A 24,166-nucleotide genomic window follows, 5' to 3' on the forward strand; every position below is an offset into this window, starting at 1 on the left:
TTTTATATATCAAACAATGATAACAATGTGCATGACATTTCACTATAGCCTTCAAATGCTATCATAGAACATATATATGATGAAGGCCATGATGTGCATCATAGTGGTGGAGGTATTAATTTGCTATTGGAAATGAATTATGTAATTATTAATAGAATTTAACATCTTCAATTGCAATTGGTGTACCATTTTTCTAAATATTTTAGAGCATGTTGAACATCATGGTGAACAAGTGGAGCATGATCCCAGGGTTCAAAATGTTAAGGTAGTGGCCGATCAAAATATTATTTTACATGATGTGGCATTTTTAGGTAAAGAAAAATACATGTTATGTTCTATAGGTTAATGAAATACTTGTAATAGTAAAAAAAAAGTATGTGAATTTAACTCATTTACTTGTTATTGTAGTAGACCCCTTTTAGTGCAACAACCTCATGCTCCTCAAACCAAAAGGAGACATTATAATTTGACATCAAATCCACAAGAGGAGGAGAATGAGGAAGATATTGACGTTCCCATCAGCCTTTTCCTTAAGAAATCTAAGAACAACAAAAAAAAAGAAATGATTTTTTTTTTTAAAAATGCTCTTTGATAAACTTTTTTGGATAATTAAAGAATGACGTTTTAATGAATTATTGATTACTGTTGTGTATTAATAAATTTTATATTATATTAATGAATGTTATGTGCTTATATTGATTGAATGTTATAGTTCATAAATGGATGAATGAATTAATGAAGTATGTAACTGGATGCTAATGGGGAATTTAGAGTGATGTTAGGGGGATGGGGGTAAGGCCAGATGAGGTGGAGGTATTAATTTTCTATTGGAAATGAATTATGTAATTATTAATATAATTTAACATCTTCAATTGCAATTGGTGTAACATTTTTCTAAATATTTTAGAGCATGTTGAATATCATGGTGAACAAGTGGAGCATGTTCCCAAGGTTCAGAATGTTGAGGTAGTGGCCGATCAAAATGCTATTTTACATGATGTGGCATTTTTAGGTAAAGAAAAATACATGTTATATTCTATAGGTTAATGAAATACTTGTAATAGTAAAATAAAAAAAGTATGTGAATTTAACTCATTTACTTGTTATTGCAGCAGACCCCCTTTACTGTAGCAACCTCATGCTCCTCAAACCAAAAGGAGACTTCATAATTTGACATCAAATCCACAAGAGGAGGAGAATGAGGAAGTTATTGATGTTCCCATTAGCCTTTTCCTTAAGAAATCTAAGAACAACAAAAAAAAGAAATGATTTTTTTAAAAAAAAATGCTCTTTGATAAACTTTTTTGGATAATTAAAGAATGATGTTTTAATGAATTATTGATTGATATTGTGTATTAATAAATTTTATATCATATTAATGAATGTTATGTGCTTATATTTATTGAATGTTATAGTTCATAAATGGATGAATGAATGAATGAAGTATGTAATTTGATGTTAATGAGGAATTTAGAGTGATGTCAGGGGGATGAGGGTAAGGCTAGATGAGCTTCCATCTTTACATGGATAGCCTTGTAAGTAGATCATATTAAAGTATTCTTGAAACCAAGCGAAGCTCAAACTAAAATACCTTCATTAATTAATCAATTTCATTTATTCTAGGTCTTTGCTCATAAGTGTATATTTCAATGTGTCATTGTCAGGAAACTATCAAATAAAAAATTGGAAGGGCCAATACTTGACTTGTCTGGCATGATTCCACTTCATTTTGTGTAAGTATTCTCTTCTTGAATGTGTCAAATCTACACAATTCCTCTTGTAGAGATCAACTTTGCAGTTTGACATTGAGATTGAATCCTATGTATATGAAAATTATGACATTGAGAAATACAATATATGTTTTATTTAATTATACTATGGTTCTCTTTATTTGTATTATGGTAATTGTTGTAGTTACTATTAGACTAAAATGAGACCACCTTCCACATATTATTGATGGGATGAAAGCTTTCAAGGTATTATCAAATGATTGTCAAATCAATAAAATTTTCTAAATCCCATCTATGGATTCAAATCAAAGATCAAGTATAGATTGAAGTTAATTGTATTTAACTACCAAACATATCTTTCTTTTTCCTAATATGTATCTTTCTTCTTCCCATGAGATCTTTTCACATAATCTTTTCCAAACTTTCAAGAGAAATGTGTGGTTTAGCAAACCAAAACCTCAACTCATTGACTTTACAATTCATCACTATGGTGGTAAAGTGAGAAACTTATTCTTTAACTCGTATTTATGATACCCTATTTGTACAAGTCTTTCATTTGTATAATAGGAATAATCATCTCCTCTGTCTTATGGGTATGCAAGGTTACTTATTAGATTCATTTATTCCTTGAAAAGAACAAAGATTATGATTGAGAGTAATGTTTCTGGATTAGATTGTGTGAGTTTTTTGAGCATCAACATTTTGGATCACACTATGTGATCCATCATCAAGATGAGAGAATGCAAGAATAGGAATTGCATTATCTCATTATGATGATGGATCACGTAGTGTGATTCAAAACATTGATGATAAAAAAAATTACACAATCTAATCCAAAAACATTGCTCTCATTCCAAATGGATTGTGGAAATATGATAATGTTAAAAGATTATGATGTTGGAAAGCATCAAGATATATTAAGTTCTTCAAAATATATCTTTCCTAAGGAATTATTTCATGCTCGATATGAGGAATATAAGGAACCCTCCAAGTCATCCAAACTCAACTTAATTGGTGCATATCTCAAGGTATGGTAGATGCTTTCTTATACATAGGTGACAATGTAGTTTCTAACTTTTAGACTTTCATGATTTCAAATTTTTTTGTTTGTCTTCTTACCTTTTATAATTTCTTATTCTTGGAATTTGTGACGGGTACTCATATGCATATATAATATTGTTGACATCAATAATCTAAAAATTATTTAAATGTTGATTTATTCTTTATTTATTTTTTATGGAACAACTAAAATTGCTCCGATAGACATTGATCTTAATAGATCCTCACTACATACGATGTGTGCAACCAAAAAGTGGTCAAGAACCATGCAATTTTGAAAACAATGACATTCTACAATAACTACATTGTGGAGTAAGTATCTTTTGATAATATATTTCTAGACTTGACTCTCTAAGTTTGATATCATCTAGAAAGTAGGCATATTTTCTTTTTTGATGACTAATGAGATTTCTAGGATCTTTCATTAAGATAGCATGCTTAAACATAGAATTTTCCTTAGAAGTTATGATTCAAGTATTGTATTGTAGGGTGTCATGGAGGCCATCAGAATAAACTATGTGGGCTACCCTCTAAGGATAACATTTGATGAATTTCTTTACTACTTTTGTACTCATGTCCCCAAAGCCTTCAATATGAGGTATATTCATATTTTGCAACATTTCTTTCTTTAAAAACATTAGTAATGGTCATTAGTGAAATTGGATACAATGATTAATTTAGATAATTGTTTCTAAAATATTATTTTCTAATATTTCTATTGATCTCATTGTATAGCTATGATAAGAAGATTGCAATTCAAAATTTACTGGAGAAAGAGGAACTCCAAGGCTATGAGGTATACCCAATTGTATGTCTTGATAAGTCAAAGCATTTGTTCATTTTGCATAACTATATTACATTTTAAATTGAAAAATTAAATTTGGTTAATGTAAAAGGTCATATTATAATGGTGTTTATCTTTAATATAAGGTTTGATTCTTTGGAATAACATATTAGAGTTTCTTTATAGATTTTGATTATTTCAAGCTTGTTAAAAATTCTAATGTTTGGGTTTCTAAACTTAGGGAATTGATTAGTTTAGAATGTAAATTCATATGTTTGTCTCACTCCTAATTGACTAATATTTTCAAATATTTGTCTTCTTTGATAAATATAGTTCTTGGTCACAAACTAATTAGGTCCTAACCTAATTTCAATCTCTCATCTCTGATCATAATGTTTATCTTTAGTGATTGGTCGACTATTATCTTATGGAAACTATAGGTGTTTTCATTCCAACTCAACCTAACACCCATTTACATCTCTGATCCCCCAGATCTCTCATTGTAAAATTGATCAAACTCTAAGTTTGATATATGATCCAAACTCTATCCTATTCCATGAATAATTACAACTCTCCTCTTTCTCAAACACTTAGCCTTGCTACCTGACTATTCAGTTTGCTTACTCATTAATCCCTAAAACTTACAATTTATATGAATTTTCCTTCATTCCTAATAATCCTAACATAACTCATTTTACTGATTAAAGAGAGTACCAATAACCTTTTTGTCAACTTTGACAATCCTAAATACCCTTGCAAATAATGTGTGGATTTCTCTTATCTTGGACCACAATCTTCTTCAAGAAACTTAACATCTTCCTCCCTTGACCATAAACTATCTCACAACACATAAAATCAAAAATTTTACCCAATCCTTATTCACAAACTCCACTTTCACTATGAAAACTATGGTAGTCCACAGTCATCGTTTACTACATCAAAGCACATGATTTTAGTTGTATAGTTCCATGTAACTCTTGGGGATGATAATATAAAATCTTCCTCAAATAATTCCAAGTGTGGGGTTAGATCACACATCAAATCACAAAGAAATTACATTATATTGGTCACTAGTTACCATGAACAAGGGTTTTGTTAGTTTAGAAAGAAATACTTATATCTCTGCCAACATTAAATGAAAATGATTGCTTCAAATGCCAAAATGGTATTAATTAATATTCCTAACACAAATAATCAATATAATATCAAAATAATAGCATTCCAAGTATAAATATCACTCAAAGAAACTATAAAAAATTATCACAAAGAAATATGCAAGAAACTCGTATTTTCATTGATACTTTGTCTTTTAAAAATTTAAAATTTCTATTAGTTGAAATAAATTATTAACCACTATAATAGATAGAGAAAGATATCATTATAACATATTAAATATTAAAAATTCTAATTATATTATGAAAACATGGATAAAAAATAGTCAAATTTACTTCATAACTTAGACCTAAAACTAGCTATCATATAATGCAATCATTGAGAAATTAGAAAAGACTTTGTACCTAATTGTGACAAAATTTGGACATAATATATGTTTTATTTTGTCATGTGAATCTATATTATCCATCGCTAATTCTTTTTATTTAATTGATCTATGTTGGATAGCTGTGATTGTATAACATAATCCTTTAGTAGTACATCATAATTCACTATAATTCTATCTCATGTGATCCTTTGTGTCTCCTTGATGCAAGAAATTGGTTGAAATTCTTTTGTTCAATTTCAAAAGTTTAAATGATATGACAATGGTTTCGGTTGACATAGGTTTTTTTGATGCACTTTCTTCACTTGGCACTATTGGTATAACTCATTTTATATTATTCGAATCCATTTTGTTATTGTCAAGAAACTCTATCTTGACAAAAATGAATTCACATAATTTCTACCTCTAGACCGACATGTTGTGCTTGCACTTCTTAGAGCAATGTAAAGACAAACATGCTGTTCACAAGAGCCTAAGAAGAATAACTCATACGAAACCCATTGCCAAAAAATGTTCAAACTACACATGCTCACAATAGAACCATAATGCAAAATGTGCACTATGAACAGAAATGAGTAATGCCACTTAGAGACAATGCAATGATAGACCTATTGACCTTATGGTGAAATCATTTTTCTATTAGTGACTTAACACTTAGTTAGTTGGTTTCATTGCTACCAAGCTCTAGTTGCTACTGAATGTACCATACTTCTAGTAGTGTTAACCAAGTGTTTTAGTTGCTAGAAAGATAATTAGAAAAACTATAGCTCATGATGAGCTTCATAGTATCTACCAAGCATCTAAGATAGTTTATAGTGTTAACCAAGCTCTATTAACTTGTAGTGTTAACTCATAGTGTTAACAAAGTGAATTTAATATTGACTGAGTGATGCAATGTCAACTAAGTAATTTAATATCTAAAAAATTTATCAATGTTCATTTAGTCATATAGTGCTAACTGAGTTTATGCTACTCAAAATGATTAGTATGGACCAAGATTCAATGTTAACTGAGTGCCAGAGTTTGTCGAGTGTTGACAGTGTTATCCAAGTGTCAGAACATCACTGAGTTGTCTTCACAACCTGAGTTACAATAGTGGGCCAACTTAGTGAATTATGATAAATATGGTATTGTAGCCAACACTAGAAGGTTTTTAAGTGCATTAGTATATATCTAATGTATTATATCATATCCAAAATAAGTATGTGAACAAGTAAGAAGAAGATGAGTGCAAATTGAAGAAGGCTACAAGAAGTATAAGGAAAAGTAGAGGCTTATCTATCACACTTAGGTGATCATTATTATTAAAAGGTATATCATTTAGAAAACCAAGTTGTAGATCATAGATCAACCACTAATTCATCCTAATAGGTGCATTAGGAAAATCCTTTCACAAGGTGGACTTAACAGTCTCATTCCAAATCTCCTAATAGAGTGCATACTTCATTGTATATTATATAATCCTTTCACAAGGTGGACCTAATAGTCCTTATTTCTCCTAACAAGGTAGATCGCTAGAAGTGGTCAGTTGCAAGCTTTAACAAGCTAACTTTATACTACAGTAATAAAGCATGTGGGTATCATCCCCACCCAAGTTTTATTTTCTATTTGGAAGGTTTTTGGGTTACCAAATATTGTGTCTAAATGTTATGAATGTATTATTGCTTTCAGTCTTTCATGCATGCAATTAGATCAGATTACATAGTGAATGTTTAATTGGTAAATTAAAGTATAAGTTTCATTGGCTCAATAGTAACCCCCACCCCCCACCCCCCCTAGTCATTTAGTCTATACTAAATTTCCAAGAAGAATGTGCCAAGAGACAATGTTGGTGGCTAAAAAATACAACTTCCATATACTCAACAACAAACACATCTTATAATTGAACATTAATGTAAATGTGTTGCAAGATTATATAACACACTTCCATACATGCATCCAACCAAATTAGGTGACAAGCACTTCCAACGGCTCTACTATTGCACAAATTGAATGGAAATTCTTACCACCACAAATTTATGTTCATTATTACCATCTTGAAATAGATACAAGTACATAGAGTTCATCTAAAAAATTAGACTAATCAGAGTGAAGGGGCCCAATCCAAAAGTTTCAAAGATCATCTCCTGGAACTATATAGAGAAAGGTCAATCTTATATACAAACTCTGTTACTAGGAAGAAATGAGTTGCAACTAAAGAAATCAAAAGTCATCACAATGGCTTGAGGCCAATTCTCTAAGTCAATTTTCACCTACAATCACCATGTCACTCTTTGCAAACGGATTTCTTGTATTTGTATTGATGTTTTATGAGCCTTCCATAGATTTAGTGTCTTTAATCCATCTTGAGCACCACCATTAGCTCTATTCAAGGAAAACAAACAAAACCCAAGTGCTAAAGGTAGGCTACACCTTAAAGATCACTTTGCATGCCACCACAATGACACATTGGACTGACAACCATTGTCAAACCATTTCTAGAATTGTGCTAGTTGAGTTACAAAGAGGCAACTTTGTAGAGCCTTGCATAGCATTGGGTTGTGCTACATGTCCCATTCTCATAGAAATTGATGTTGTTCACCAAACTTGGATCCAAAGCTCACATCCATCTCGATCACATGCAATGGGTATATTCAAGGGCCATAGGAGGCTTCAATAGAGAACACTCCCTAATCAGTTGTAATATGTAGCCTAAGTTCTAGATTCACCATTTAAGTCACTCTCCAAAACAAGAATTTTAGTCAAAGGTTTGAAAAAATAGTCTGACCAATTGTGGAGGACAATTTTGACCAATATATGTGTAGAAATTTTGATGTCAAAATGAATCCATTGAACTTTTGACTGGAAAAATACTAACAAGACCAATTGTGGATATTTTGACCAAGATGAGTAGAAAATTTGACCAATATTTGTCCAAAAAAAGAGGTTAATTCTACTAGTGTCCAAATTTGAAAATTGCTCCACAAAAATTTGTGTGTGAAATAATAATCCAAAAAGCCTCTAATATAGAATTCTTATTCCCTTTTAGGGTTTTTGTTTCTAAAATCCCTAAAATATAATTTTTTTAACTCACTTTTAAATTAAAATATATTTTTACTTTTATTTCCCCACGTTATTATTTAAAAGAAATTCATAAAAAGACATCTATTTATTATTTAATTAATAAAGATAAATTAAGTGTATTATTTAAATGCTACTAAATTTTAAATCTTTATTAATTAAATAATTTAATGCTACATAGTATCCAAAGTTTAATATTTAATATTTAATATTTAAATCCTTTTAATGTTGTATTCTAAATTAGGACTTTAAATTAAATCTTTTAATTTAACTAAATATCCATACAATTCCAATAATGAAAAATAGTCCTATTATAAGATTTTTCCATTTTAAAATTAAATATCATTTAATAATTCAGTATCAACGATCAATCCAAGAATCATAAATAAGTATTCTATTAGGAAAATCATAAAGTCAAACCACATGAACTGCATAAAGAAATCATTAAAAGTGAAAATCAAACTACACAAACACATAAGGACTCATGGGTTTATAGAGGGTAGATAGTTTGTTACAAGTCCTCCTTGTAGGATGAGTATTTATGCTATGGTAGGCATTGAACTTGATTTTTATCTTTCCATTATCATTATTTGAGTATTTTAATAGGGTATACTCATCCTGGCAATTGAGGGAAGTCAATGCTTAGTACCTGTATCCTACATATAAGATAAGCATGTATATGTACATAAATATATCTAAACTAAGTAGGAAATGGAAGGGAGTGGTACATCGTATAGATCTTGACTAGTAGGTGACTACTACTCCCTCCCTTAAGCACATAACAAATGTCACACAAAAAGGTAAATAGATAGGCACACCATACACATGCAAGTATGAGGTGAGCATCATAGTAAATCACAAGTCAAATATCAAATGCTAAGATATAACAATGCATCAATAAAAATATAAAATAATCATCGTTAAAAACATTATCTGACATCATTATGAAAGAAATCACATTTATTAACTACGAATAATTTGAAACATCATTAATGCACAAGAAATCATAAACATTAATAACATGCGAAATAAAGTCAACTAAGTAATCATCAATGGTATATATGTAATCTAGGTCATGAAATAATATCATATAGCTAAAATAAAACCTCTAAAACTAACCAATCCATGGAATATGCCTAAAAGAGTTTGGAAATTAGAACATAAAAGAAAACTGTGTGTGGGCATTACATGATATTTTTGAGATCTTTACATCTCAAATATCTTTTAGTTATCACCATTATCATTATCATGTCTTCATTATCTTACAACAATTAATCATGCTCATGTCCTTCATAGACTCATGTGCATATGCTTATAAATTTGAGAGAAACACACTTCAATACAAGATCTTAAAGGATAAGAGGATAGTGCAATCAAGTATTTATTCAATTTAGATAGTGTAATTTGGTTTGTCTTAATTATTTTCCATTATGAATAAGTTTTACATTGTTATGTTGTTGAGTTATTTTTAGACTTATTTGCTTTTGGTTGAGCTTTATTGATTTACAAACATGTTTTTCAACTTTGACATCACACATCTTGCAAGTAAAATTAGTGTGACTATCTCAAAAAATAGATAATTTTATCACTTTGGGGTTTTAATATTTCACATTTTAATTATAACATTATAATAGTTCTAGGTTTAATGATATTTGTTTATATTATAATGTAGTTGCTCATTAAATTAATTTTATGTGCATTTCATTTTGTGTTTTATGTTCCTCATAGATTGTCTCAACTAGAACTCCTTAGACACAATTCTATCTTCTTGAGATCAATTTCATATTTCTAAGATACAATTCAAATTTCCTAAGACATATTTACAAGACAATGTGACACAATAACTTATTTTTATTCACCACATTCACTTACCATTCATCATATTTATCTATTTGCAATTTTACTATCTGTTGGCTAACAAATTTGAATAATCTATTAGTGCAACTTGTCTAGAAGATATAATACTTGAAGTTAAAATTACTAATCTGATTTGTAGATGTATATTTGATATGTTTTGATTTCTAGATTAGAACACATTTTATTTTCTAATAGAGATGAAAAATAATGCTTGTTTTAGCTTAGCTCACATTTGTATTTGATACCTAAAAGGAATAAAGTGTTTGAAATATTTGGTGTACTTGAATTCTCTATGTTATAACTCCAAGATAGCACTAAAGTGTCGTAATCACCCAAAAATGGTCATCTAGACAATTATCCCCCTTCTCAACATTTTGCTAAAATTATTAAATCACTTATCTTGATCAAATCTTTAAAAATCAATTAAGTTGATTATATCCTATAGTTTTACCAATATATCCTAAGTTCTTATTTATTTAATATATCCTACTTTGCACGCATAAAAGTATTTTCCCATTTTAAAAATAAAAAGAAAAGTGTTTTATTTCACATACAAAAGTCAACTCTATGTGATTGGTGGAAATGATCTTGCACATGGATCATGCAAAAAGTCAACTCCCCACCCTTGATTATCATCTTCTCTCATGATCTCCACCATTCATACTTCTTGAAAAGGGGGAGCTCTATCCTCATCTAAGGATCCACTTCTTTTGCACTATTTTTATGTTGCAAGTTTTTCTATAGGTACTCTTAGAGCTTTAGAAGATCTTGTAGCCTCATTCTCATACTTGCATAATATTGTAGATTAGTGTAATAATGCATTATTATAGTTTCTTTTATGCAATAAAGTAGCACATATATTTTAATTATAAGGATTGAAACACTCTCATCTTGCTAGTTAGTTTGCATTATTTGTATCTCACATAGCTTAGTTGCATTTTTGCATAGCACCTCATAGAAGTTCTTTGACATTAGCATCCTTTCTCTTGTCTTATAATCTATTGTTTCATGGTGTACTTTCAAGAGGCTGAATTCTTATGATAATCTATGAGACATCTTATTGTTATTTGGATTCCATTGTGTTGAAATATCTAGGATAATTTTATGCATTGTCATTGTAATTGGTGTGTTCCATGCAGATTTAGATCTCATATAAATATGAGGAGGAGACATGTCTCATGAAGAGACATGTCTCTAAGGTTTAAGTATCATTTAATTAATATATTAAAAAATAATAATTATAATATATAATATAATATATATGTATTATATATAATATATATGATACGTACACACACACACACACACACACACACACACACACACATACAACATGAATAAGTATATATAGGAAATGATGATTTACCTATACCAACAATGTTTCTCAAATCGAATTAATCTAACTGAAGTTACAACTTTAACACTTCATCTTAGCTAGGGAGGATTTATAGAACACATTATGCTCTCAAGCATATGGAGATATATCATCTCGATATGATATATTTGAAATGACATATCAACATATATCCATCAACTTAGATCTTATCTTTCAATATAATCTAAAGTATGATTCAAAAGGAAATATCAATCATATGATGTTTGTCATACTAATATTATTTTGGGATGTGTACTAACACCAAATCCTTGATGCCTACCAAAAAAATATGTTATATTTTAGTAGGATATGAGTTATTTGATTTCTAGCACTCTGGGACAACAACTTAATGAAGTCAATCAGATAGCTAGAAATCACTATGTCATGAATTACATCATTGCAAGTATCATGATATCTGACACTCTAGGAGAAAAAATTAATGAAATTTGATCATGATATGTTTGTTATCATGACTTCTAACACTTTGGAACAACAAAATAATGAAGTCTATCATGATAACAAGTCTACCATTTATAATATCATCACCTTACAATGGTTACCTTATGTTTAAATATGTCAATGAAATATTGTCACCTTTCATTACATATCATATGTAGAATAGTAACCACCATGAACCAAGTCAGAGGGTGGTACAAGGACTCTCACCTCAATTCTCTCTCATACAGAAGAATACATTACAAGAAATTTCACTTCAAAATTTTCCCTCATAGAGAAGATATCATTCACAAGGGATTGCCCCTCAAAATTCTCCCTCTAAACAATGATCCTAGAAAGTGAGGTCCTAAAGTTGTTCTCTTTGCCCATGGATGCCTATTGGACTCCCTCTGAATTTGATATCAATCTTTCAACTTTTGAACTCCCTCTAAATTTTATATCAATCTTTTGACTTTCTAGTGATAATTCATTACTTTCTCATGATGTACACAGTTGTAGGCCCATCAAAATCATCCAATCATACACATGTATTTCTAGACTCACTCTAAATATCAATCTTTTGAGCTCCTAGTTACCTTTATAGATGTGGTAGACTCCCTCTTAATATAGAAGGATTTCAATTATCTCAAATATTTTCTTAAAGAGTCCCACATTATCCAACCTTTTCTCCTGCAAGAAATTCCCCAAATACAAAGGAAAAGATTAAGGAAAACAACTCTTATAGTATGTGTAAAATTATAAATAAGAGAGAGACTACAATATGTAAGTAAATATAATACTCAAATATAATAGATACTTATCTCCACATTAACTTTCTTGATACGAGTTTCTCCAATGAGGGTCCATGTGCCTCAAATAAGATGATATCTCTATATACCTTGGGAATGAAATGTTAATTATTATTTCCCCGAAAATGTAAAATCTCCACTTGTTCCATCAATATTGTTGGGTTATAGTATCTATTTAGTGATATGAGTGATAATTTTATTCTATGAAAATTGTATCTTGAGGAATGTATTGAAGTTTCGTTCCCATGAATGATCCATCATCACTATTTTTCCTCATATCATTGTCTCCTTTGGTGTGGGTGATCTAATGGAATTCAAAAAACCATATATATGATGGTCAACTAATAATTGATATTTGTGTATCCATTTCATTATGGATGTTCTCTATAGACATTCTAAAATATTCATAGTTTTTTACTTTGTTGAGTGTTTTATTGTTTTTGTTTTTGTTTGTATGTTTCTTAAGGATTCCCCCTCTTCCTCGTCTCACAAACAACTTGGTTCTATACCTTCAAATGGTTCTTATAGTCACTAATTTTATTTTCATTTAATGAATTATTGGTTTCATGTTTATTCTAAACACACTTTTCCATTTCTTGAGAGTCATATATTTCCTTTCAAAATAATTTCTTTTGTTTATATATATAATAATACATACATACATACATACATACATACATACATACATACATACATACATACATACATACATACATACATACATACATACATATATATATATATATATATCACATCTCTTTCATCATTAGTCAAATTTAATGTTTTTCTTTGACTATTGTCCATACAAATCTGGAGGTTCTTATCTCTCTCCCATTCAATAGACATATGATTGTTTATGACAATGGATATGTCAAATGTTTATTAAAATTTTAGCCTTTTTTGATTTTTATCCCACTATATGCGAGAAACATCAGTAAATATATTGTCATGCCTTTATTAATAATTATATTATTCATTAACAATGATCATTTAATTTCTAAGGTAATAGGCATGATAGGTGTGTGACTATCATTTTTAGTCTCTAATGATATTGTCCTCAATATTTGCCATTAATTCATACAAATCATTGTTGTCTTCCCATGATATGTATAATGTTATTCTAGTTGTTAATCTTCATTGTCTTCACCTCTTCTTATTAAAATATATGATATCCTCTATATGTTCTGATGATCTCATATTGGTTTTGACATATGAGTGACAATATACTTAATTCATTTACTTAGTTCATGTTGAACAAGTAATGCATATTGAGAATAAGTTGTCAAATAGTATATGCCAAATGATAAATATTTAGTATGAGCCAAGTAATGAGTAAGTGCTGGGTCACTCAAGTGCCAAGAAGATGATATGTGCGGAGCTATTTAGATGCCAAGTGATTAGTGGATGCTAAGTCATTTAGAGGCTGAGTTACAACATTGAAGTTGCACTTGATGTCAATCATTAGGGACTTCAAGTGCCAAGTTACATAGTTTTGACATAGTTGTTTGTAATGGCATAAACTTCTATTTAACCCATTTTTGGGCTGACTTAAGGATTGCTTTACAATATTTGATGATAAGGATGAATCTTAACTATGAAACCCTATGCATTTACATGTAACCAAATAGAGTTTAGGGAAGAACTAAGTGGCAATATGGGTGAATCACAACCATTTATTCATACCTAACCCTAAGTCACCTAAGTATTCTTAAGGAGGATAAACCCTAAACTTTTTATGAATGCTTAAGGAGAATTGAAGAGAGTTTGCATGCACAAAAAAAACATTCATGGTAAGTAAGGCACTATGATTTGAGTTGTATTGCAAATTCAATTAGAGGACAATAGAGGAAAGGAATCAAAAGATAATAGAGATATATCTAATCAGAAAGGATCAAGTACACATCAGTAAAGAGATGATCTAACATCAAGCAACATAGTGCTAACCAAAAGATCATTGCTGAGACATTTTAATAGGTGAATTAGTTAAATCTCTTGACAGAATAGTCTTAACAAGCTATTGTAAATCCTTTAATAGGGTGCTTACTTAATTGTAAGTTAAAGTTCTCTTACCAGGCACACTTCTAATAGGGTGTCAAAATCTTTTAATAGGATAAGATCTAACAACCTTGTTAGCCTTAAAAAAGGAAAACCTTTCACAAGGTAGATCATGTTTCATGATTAAACATTGTAAGCTTCATTAGATACACTTTATTACTATAATAATGATGATTTGTGGGTGTCATCCCTACCCCAATTTCACCTTCTCCTTGGAGGGTTTCTAGGTAACCAAATATCTTGTGTCATACATGTGTTGAATATTTTACTTTCATGTTATGGATGTATATGCTTAATTTTGCATTTTAGTTTATATGCATAGATTGTGAGATGGATGTGTGGTGAATGATTTTGAGGTTGAAAGTTTTAAGTGTTGATTCACCCCCTACCTTTACTTTGCTATTATATTTCCAACAATTTATATTAGAACACAATTCTCTGAAAGTAAAGCTTTGCAACTTTGAGGAAAGATCTTGGAGATGGAAGTCTAAAAGTTGGGAAAGACTATTGAGAACCAGACAATTGAAATATAACTTTCCATTCATCAATTGAATGAAGCAAGAGACAATTTAAAGAGATCATTAAAAAGAAGGAAGGAAATTTCTATTGAAGAGAATGACACATAATACCAAGAGACTCACACTACTAAATTATATGTAGATGGAAACTCTAATGAATTTGATGCAGTAGTTGTAGATCTGATGGAAAAGAATTGAACCCTAACTGAAGAGGTCAAAAATCTTAAGAGAGAATGAGAATTCCAATGAATATTTCTATGTGAGGTGACTAAGTAGAAAAGGAAATTTGAAGAGGAAAAAGTCATGATTGAAGATGAAAAAATGATTTTGACCAACTAAATAGAAGAGAAAACATTAGAGCTAAGTAGGATTGCTAACACGCAATTGGAAACTTTGAGTCAAATGATGATTGTAAATCATGAACTGAATGCAAAGGATATTGAGATAACAATACTGAAGTTGTAGAATGAACAACTGAGAAATGATCTTAATAGAGAAAAAGAGTTTTTTGAAAGCTTCAATAAACCCAATGAACCCATAAAGTAATTTGAGAAATTCATGAGATACCCTAGATCCAATAGTGATACATCTAGGCTAGGATACTCTAGTACTGAAGAAGAAGAATCATCGAAAAGTGGTGAAGAAAGAAGTAAAAAAGGTAAGAACTCCAAACCTACTTGTCATAATTGTGGTAAGATAGGTTGTACTTCTAATGTTTGTAGGAGCAAGACTACAAATCATAATCTCAAGTAAAAGTTCATGGGTCATTGCCACAAATGCAACAAACAAGGACATCAGGCACATGAATGTAGAACCAAGACCATAAGCACACAAAGATTTGGAGGATACTGCTATAATTGTTAGAAGTATGGACATAGAGCATATGAGTACAAATCCAAGCCTAAATGGTCATCATACAAGTAGACAAAGGTAAAGTACAAAAACAAATCTTATATTTGGGATTATAAAGGTATAGTTGTCACTATTGTCAAGAGCATGACATGTTGCTGAAAATTTCATAAGAACACATTTCAAAAGTGACTACAAAGGATGGTTGAGTTAGACCACATGTTTTAGCTATTTGAAGACTGATCACATAAGTAGGAATTGTCCAACAAGGTCAAAGGCACCAAGAAGTGAGTTCAAGAAAGGAAAAGGAAAGGTAGATGTTGAGAATGCTAGAGATGAGATGAACAAGACATGGAGGAGAAAGGATGATTGCAACACATCAAGTTCAAATGGGATCACTTCACCCAATGGGTTAGGTGATCACACCACCTCCAATTAAGAAATCAAAAGGTATGTGTGGGACTAATATTTAAAAGATATACTATACATTAGTTCCAATGATTTAGTTTTGAAAAGATTATATTTGCATGAAGAAAGATGCAAAGTGTTGTGAAGAAATCCTTAAGTTTTGTTAGTTTTCATGGTACTACCAAGCATGAAAAGGTTTACTATGGTTGCCAAGTGAAATGTTAGTTAATGTTGAGCTATTACAAGATAATAGTGTTGGCCAAGCTCATAGTGGTTGCTAAGCATAAAGAAACTTCATGGAAGCCGAGTGAGTTGAAATCTCTATTGAAGCCAAGCTTATAGCTATGTAAGCACTAAGCATTAAAATATAAGGTTTTGAGGTCTATATGATCAATTTCTACTAATTTGACATTATTCAAATTTGAAGGAGAGAACAAAGAGTTAAAAGTGATTTGAAGAGATCATTCCAAGCATTTGCAAGTAGGATTCAAGAGTCTCTTGACACCATCACAACATATTTGCAAAGGTATTTATTGTGTGCCAAACTATGTAGTTTGAATTTTAGTAAACCCTAGTTTACACTATGGTATCTAGTTCTTTAGCTCCTAAGGTTAAAGAGGGTAAATAATTTTTTTGAATGTGTAATTGATAAGAAATTAGATTGGATAACCAAATTTTAGAGCCATTCCTAATATTTCTTACAAGCAAGATCCATTAGGTGCATTGTCAATAATACCACCTCAAGTTTTGATGATTCAAGATGTAAGATGTTGCTACACATGCAAGGTGGGTAGAATAGGTGAAATGGACATTATAGAAACCTATGGGAAATTATGTGAAAATGGAACATTGAAAGATGAATTCAATATTCTAGAGAGAAAAGGGTTAATATCTGCCCTAGATTTCCCCAATATTTTCAAGACTAAATTGATAAAGATAGCTCTGAGTAGAATTCATAATAATTCTATATGGTTGGATAATGGACTGGTGAAAATCACAAAGAAAATTTTATATAGACTAATAAGCTACCTAACACTCGATCGACCTAAAATGATGAGGAATGAATCTAAAGAGGTCATTGAGAAGAATACATGAGAAGTGTGAAACAAATTAGGCATGACAATTGATACTATCTCAAATCCCTAATTGCATTTGTAGTGAGGATAATAACACATAAATTTTACTAATCAAGCAGGATCAATACTATACCACATATTTTGACATGGGCTATAAGATAGTTAAGAAGTATCATACCTATGACCTTGTCAAGTTTTAGATGCAATAGTTGTCAGAAAATTTGGGAGCAGTAAGGAAGACCAAAAGTGCACAATGTAAATTTGGTTCAATTATTGTATGTATATTATTTTATGTCTAGAATACATTCCCTAAATTTGCTAAAGTTGGATGGAAAAAAAATAGATCTATTGTGGTATAGATAGGTGAATTTATTGAGCAACTTGGAAACAATTTTGAGTCAGTTATGACTAGCTACTTTGAAGATTTCAACAATTAATGAAGAAAAGACTAAGGATAATTGTTTCACTAGTTTAGAAACATTTTTATGATGTTTTCTTTCTTGTTGATACTGACTTTACATATGTTCACATTGTTGTTCCAAGGGTAAGGTGGTTAAGACTACTAGGTTATGACATCAATGTTGATGAAGCCTTTATAGCAATAACAACATTACTTTTAAAAGATATAGATGCTAAGGATACTACCTTTGAGAACTATAACATGGCTAAATATAAGATAACAATGGATTTGAAGACTACCTCAGTCATAAGAAAAAAAAATGAGATTGTAAAGAAAGTTAAAGAGAAATTTGGTGAAGGATCAGATGATGATGATGAAGTAGAAGAGGATATACTAGCTCAAGCACCTTTGTCCTTAACTCAAGGTCAATGAGAAGATCAAGTAGAAGAAGTAGAGATTGAAGAAGGTGCTAAGGGAGAAGAAGCCAATGAAGCACCCGAGAAAAAGAAAAGGAAAGCTAAAGTCTAAGTGGCTAACAAACCAAGAAAAGTTGCAAAACTTAAGCCTATAATTCCCTCTACTAGAGAAGGCACAAGGGTGACTATCAAAAAGGCTCAAGAGGTAGATTAGCTAGCAAAGAAGGCAAGCTTGAGAAGAGACCAAAGAGAAAGTACATAGCTCCAGTTGAATTTGATGAAGAAAGGACATAATAAAATGAAAATAGCCAATTTAAAGTGGTAAGTCATTGTCCTTCCTTAGATTTAGACAAGATATGTGAGAACTTAAGGAATAATGCTGATTTATCTAGTCTCATGCATATTGAGTTTGAAAAAAATGGAAAAGTTGAGATGAACCAACAAAAGGAGTCAATATATGCCATGATGGCAACATTCAAATAAACTCTAATTGAGATTGCTAAATCACTACATAAAGATCTATATGAAGGAGTTAAGCATAAGTGGCAATATAGTCTAAACATATAAAGATAAATTAGAGAGACTAAACTTGCACAAGTGATGCTAGAATTGGATAGGGAAAAAATGACTAATGCAATAAAGAAGCATACTTGAAAATTTGCATCGAAATATAAGGCATCAAACATTTTTAAAAACAAGGTTAAGGATGTTGTACAGAAGATGACTTTGATTTGGAAATCATTATATGTTTGATAGCACCTAAGGAAATTATGTTGGAACCTATTGAGGTAAGTGATGAAAAAGATGAGAAACAAAAAGTAACTAAGGTGATCATAGTTGACACTGAAACACATGAAGATACACATACACTAGCTGAGGAAGAGCAACAAATAGAATAGATTATATGAGATAAACTACTGCCAAGTGCTAGTCCTCAACATGTGGTGAACACAAAAAGTGATAATGTAAAGATAAAGGATGTTTTTGATACTATCAATTAGAACATTAATTCCCTTATAGAGGAAGATTTGAAGAAGATACCGATTGAATCCACTACCCAGGCTAAACTTTGTGAAAATCTTATACTAGTGAGTGTTGATGAAATTGAGAAGGTAGATAAGATATCTTGAAATGAGGAATTATAGACAAAAGAGATATCTATAATCCCTCCTAAATTCACATTAGTACAACTTACATTATCCATTGTAGTATATCAAAGGAAGGAGACATCAACTTTCACTATTAGTGGATTGACACAAAGTACTCCACTCTTAGTTAATGTAAAGGAAAATAAAAATGACATGGACGAGACAGTTGGAGATCATAAATATGAACTAGAAAAGAATGAAGGAACACAAGTTCTAATAGATCAAGTAGATACTCTTCCACCTACAACACAAGATCAAGGTGCAATTGAGAAAATAGAGAAAGAAAAGGATAAGCCCGAAGAAATAAATTTAACAACAAAACCTGAGGAGAAAATTTCAATACAAACACTAGTGACTTTACCTAAATTTTCTACACCTCCTAGTCAAACTTTTCATAGGCCAAGTATAGAAACTATACCCCTACAATCATCAAGGTTGAGTCCAAGCACATCCAAGGAAGCTGAAGTTACATCATTTGTTGATGTGAACTTGGATGAAGTGATTGAGTTTCCCAAGTTTATTTTTGCAACCATCACTATAGAACAGATGAGCATATTGTAGGATTCTCTTGAAAAGAAGAAGAACTAAGAACTGCTCAGATAGGAGCATAGGTAGAAGCAAGATTTTATGGGTATCAAGGACATTTTTCTTGATGCATTTAGCCTATTAGCACTAGAAGCCAGAAAGCCTATCATAAAACAACTAACCAACTTAGTGGAGAAGGTGAATTACATAGACCTAGATTCAAATATTAAACTACTTGAATAGTCTGAAAGAAAGTTTCAACATAAGGTGGATGAAAGGATATCAAGTGCTATTTCACTATCACAAGTTGAGTTAGCATCTAAAATTGATAGTGTAAACAAGGTACTAGAGAATATTTTCTCTTTGTACATGAAATTGTGCAATCCAACACTCTTCATACAAGAAATATGTAGCCACATACTAAGTTTGGAGATTCATATATAGTCATCTAATATAACTTTGTGAAAATCTCTAGCCTAGAGTGAGAAACATTTCAAGAATCTCCTAAACTCCTAGAGTTAGTTAGCAGTGCTACATACAGATGAGGCAAACAAAGGCTAAACTACTCAACATCTAATCTATTTTGACTCCACATATTGAGGTATTGCATAAGGAAATAGCCTCTATAGAAAAACTCATTAAGAAAGATCTAAATCTTTCTACTCATGAAGGCTTAGTCCATCTTGCTGACAAGATGGCCATCCAAATCAAGTCATTGGAGGTAGCTTGTGATAATTGGGATGCAACTTTCAAAATAATGCTTGAGGTCCATAAAACATTTTTGGACAAATACACTTTGAGTGTATAACCCTTTGACATAAGTGTCAAAATTGGGGAGAATATGAAATGAGGGAGAAATAAGAAGGGAGAAATAAGAAGTATGGGAAAGATACTATTTTTGAGAAAAGAGATGTCAATGATAGAAAAAAAGTACATAACAAGTCTACTCAGCAAGAGGAATGATTTTTGTTTAGATACAAAATAACATAATGACCTTAGGGGAGGTTATTGGATTTGCGGGTATGATTGACGAGTCATAATTTTTTTACAAAATTTTTGAGCTTTGAAGTTTTGTATGTAAGTGGATATTATCTAAGTTATTCTTGAAAGGCTTAAGGTTATTCATACATGATCAAGTATTTTTCCACTCATGTCAAACATGGAGATTGTTAATATTAGATTGGTCTTGACATATATGTGATAATATATGGAAAATTAGCTAAATAACTTTGTAATAAAGGATTGGACATCCTTTCACATTGACTCTATGATTAGGTAGAGTCATGTGTTTTTCTAAGAATAACATATTGACTTGATTTTATTTTTTCAACCCGGGAGTGCAAGATTGAGAGGGTGGTTGCAAAGTATATTCTTTGATTCCTCTTTAACTCATTACAACTATAAAATCAAAGAAATGTTGAAGGAAACTAAGCTAGGAGTTGAAACAACATCTTGTCTTAAAGCTTAGAGCAATGCTATAAATAGTAATTCTATCTATGCACCTATGCTACAAGAACAATTCAATGATTTTGTTACCAATGGTTGTAGGAATAGTAGAAGTTTACTTTGCAAAGAAACAAACAAAGAAATAAAATCTATTCTAACAAAGTAGTTCACTCACCAAGTGGCCCCCCTTGGATGAGTGAATAGAAAAGATGGTCAAGATAGAAGGTGAAAACTTGAACTTTGAATTCTATTCATTCATTCATAATAAGAGATTGCATCTAATTAAAAACAAGATTACACATTACTGATATAAACAAACAATATATTCTAACTTCCTCTTGGTAATAAATTCATTCAAAGCTACATCGGGCATTATTTAAAGGAAAACTATAAGAACTTCCTGCTTCTACGATCACCCCATTAATAATGATCAATTACATATCATAAAGTTTACAACAAAAATATCATTAACTACAATTTAACTCCTCCAAGAATATAGTAGGTCGAGGAAGATATATTTGTGTGCTTCCATAGTAGAAATCATACAATAATCTACTTGTTGCCATGACTCATCAATTTGGTCAACTTGGACTTAGCATAAAAATGTTGACTTTGAATGTGCATGAAAAGTACCTACAAAATATTGAATGCAACAACTTGTACATACATATATATTCATTTCATCATCAATATTAGAAAAGGTATAATGTTCAAACTATCACTCTTTGCAAATATTATGACTACAGGAAGGAATCTACCCAAACATAGCATGGATGAGGAAACATTTATCAACATGTAGTTGTTAGATTATGGTGATTGATCAGGAAAGTACTGTACACACTTCATAATTAGTGGGGTTTTGGGCCATGGTCGACGTTGTAGCTGACATATGGCCGACATGTTGTAACCCTAAAATGGATAAAATACTTGTATAAAAGGGTTTAGGGTTAGGTATTTTTCATTATGTTGTGATGCAAAATTGCTTCTTGCGGCGGTATTGAGCTGTAAGGCATTACAAACTGTAATCAAGTTTTAATCACTGAATTGTAATAATATTGGAGTTTTTGTTTGGTGGACATAGCCCAAGGATTGGGTGAACCATGTTAAATCTTGGTGCCTTGAGTTCATTTCTTTGTGATCTATTATTTTTCTATTATTGGTTATATTTGCATGTAGTTTTTATTTATGTCCGTGGTTTATCCTAACAAGTGGTATCAGAGCCTAGTTGTTTTTCAGTTATCCTTTGCAAGAAAGTTTCACAGTTGAGTAAGAGTAATGGAAAATGAGGGTAAGCTGAGGGTTGATAGGTTTAATGGGTAGAACTTCTAGTTATGGAAGATGCAAATGGAAGACTATATGTATCAGAAGGATTTATGGAAGCCTTTGGAAGGCAAAGCCAAGAATCAAGGAACTATGTTAGATGTTGAATGAGATCTTTTGGACAAAAAGGAACTCAGAAGCATTTGATTATGCTTGGCACCATCAGTGGCATTTAATATTACAAAAGAAAAGATGACAGAAGAGTTGATGAAAACCCTAGCGACACTGTATGAAAAGCCCTCCACTTCAAATAAGGTATTTGTCATGAAGCATTTATTTAATATGAAAATGGCAGAAGGTGGATTTGTTGTAGATCATTTAAATGAGTTTAATATAATTACTAGTTAGTTATCTTCTGTGAGTATCAATTTTGATGAAGAAATTAGGGCTCTCTTGATTTTGTGCTCTTTGCCTGAAAGCTGGAATGGCTTGGTAATGGCTGTGAGTAATTATGTTCCTGGATCTAGTACCCTAAAATATGATGATGTGATCGATGTTGTTTTGAGTGAAGAAATTCGTAGGAAATCCTTAGGTGGATCTACATCAGGAAGTGCTTTGAATGCACAAAGTAGGGCCAGAACGACTGAGAGAGGAAGTAACTCTAGAATTCATGGGAAATCAAGAGGAAAATCAAAAGGGAAGAGGTCTCAATCAAGAGGACCGAACAACTACTGGTACTGTGGGAAACTAGGGCACAAAAAGAAAGATTGCTGGAATCGAAAGAAAAATGAAGGAGATAAATTAGATGGAGATAAGGAGGAAAATGTGGTACATAAAAAATCCAAAGAGGATGCTTTATTTCTATCTTTAAAAAGTGTTGATGATTCATGGATTTTAGATTCTAGTGCTTCATTTCATGCTACACCTCATAGAGGTTATTTCATTGATTATGTCCAAGGGCATTTTGGGCTTGTTTATTTGGGGGATAATGAACCCTGTCAAATTGTTGGAAAGGGAAAAATTAAGATTAAGTTGTAGAATGGGAATCATTGGCTACTACATGAGGTAAGACATGTTCCAAGGCTGAGTAGGAATTTAATTTCAGCGGGGCAACTCTGTGATGAGGGTTGTGTAGTTACTTTTAATGATAAAAATTGGAAGGTTTCAAAAGGTTCCCTTGTAGTAGCAAAAGGTGTGAAAGTAGGCACCTTATATCTTTGTACAGTTCATATTGTTCCTTCTACTTTGATTGTTTTAGAGAAAAATGAATGTTCAAGAACAATTGCTGCAATTGAGTAGGGAGAACAAATAGCTGCTGTAGATTCTGATATAGCACTATGGCACAATAGACTTGGGCACATGAGTGAGAAAGGTATGAAAGTACTTCATTCAAAGAAATTTTTACTAGGTTTGAAATGTGTTAATATGGATTTATGTCAAAGTTGTGTGTATGGAAAA

The sequence above is a fragment of the Cupressus sempervirens genome, chromosome 3, assembly GCF_028749045.1.
Source record: "Cupressus sempervirens isolate cs-2001-9-10 chromosome 3, ASM2874904v1, whole genome shotgun sequence".
Taxonomy (NCBI): domain Eukaryota; kingdom Viridiplantae; phylum Streptophyta; class Pinopsida; order Cupressales; family Cupressaceae; genus Cupressus; species Cupressus sempervirens.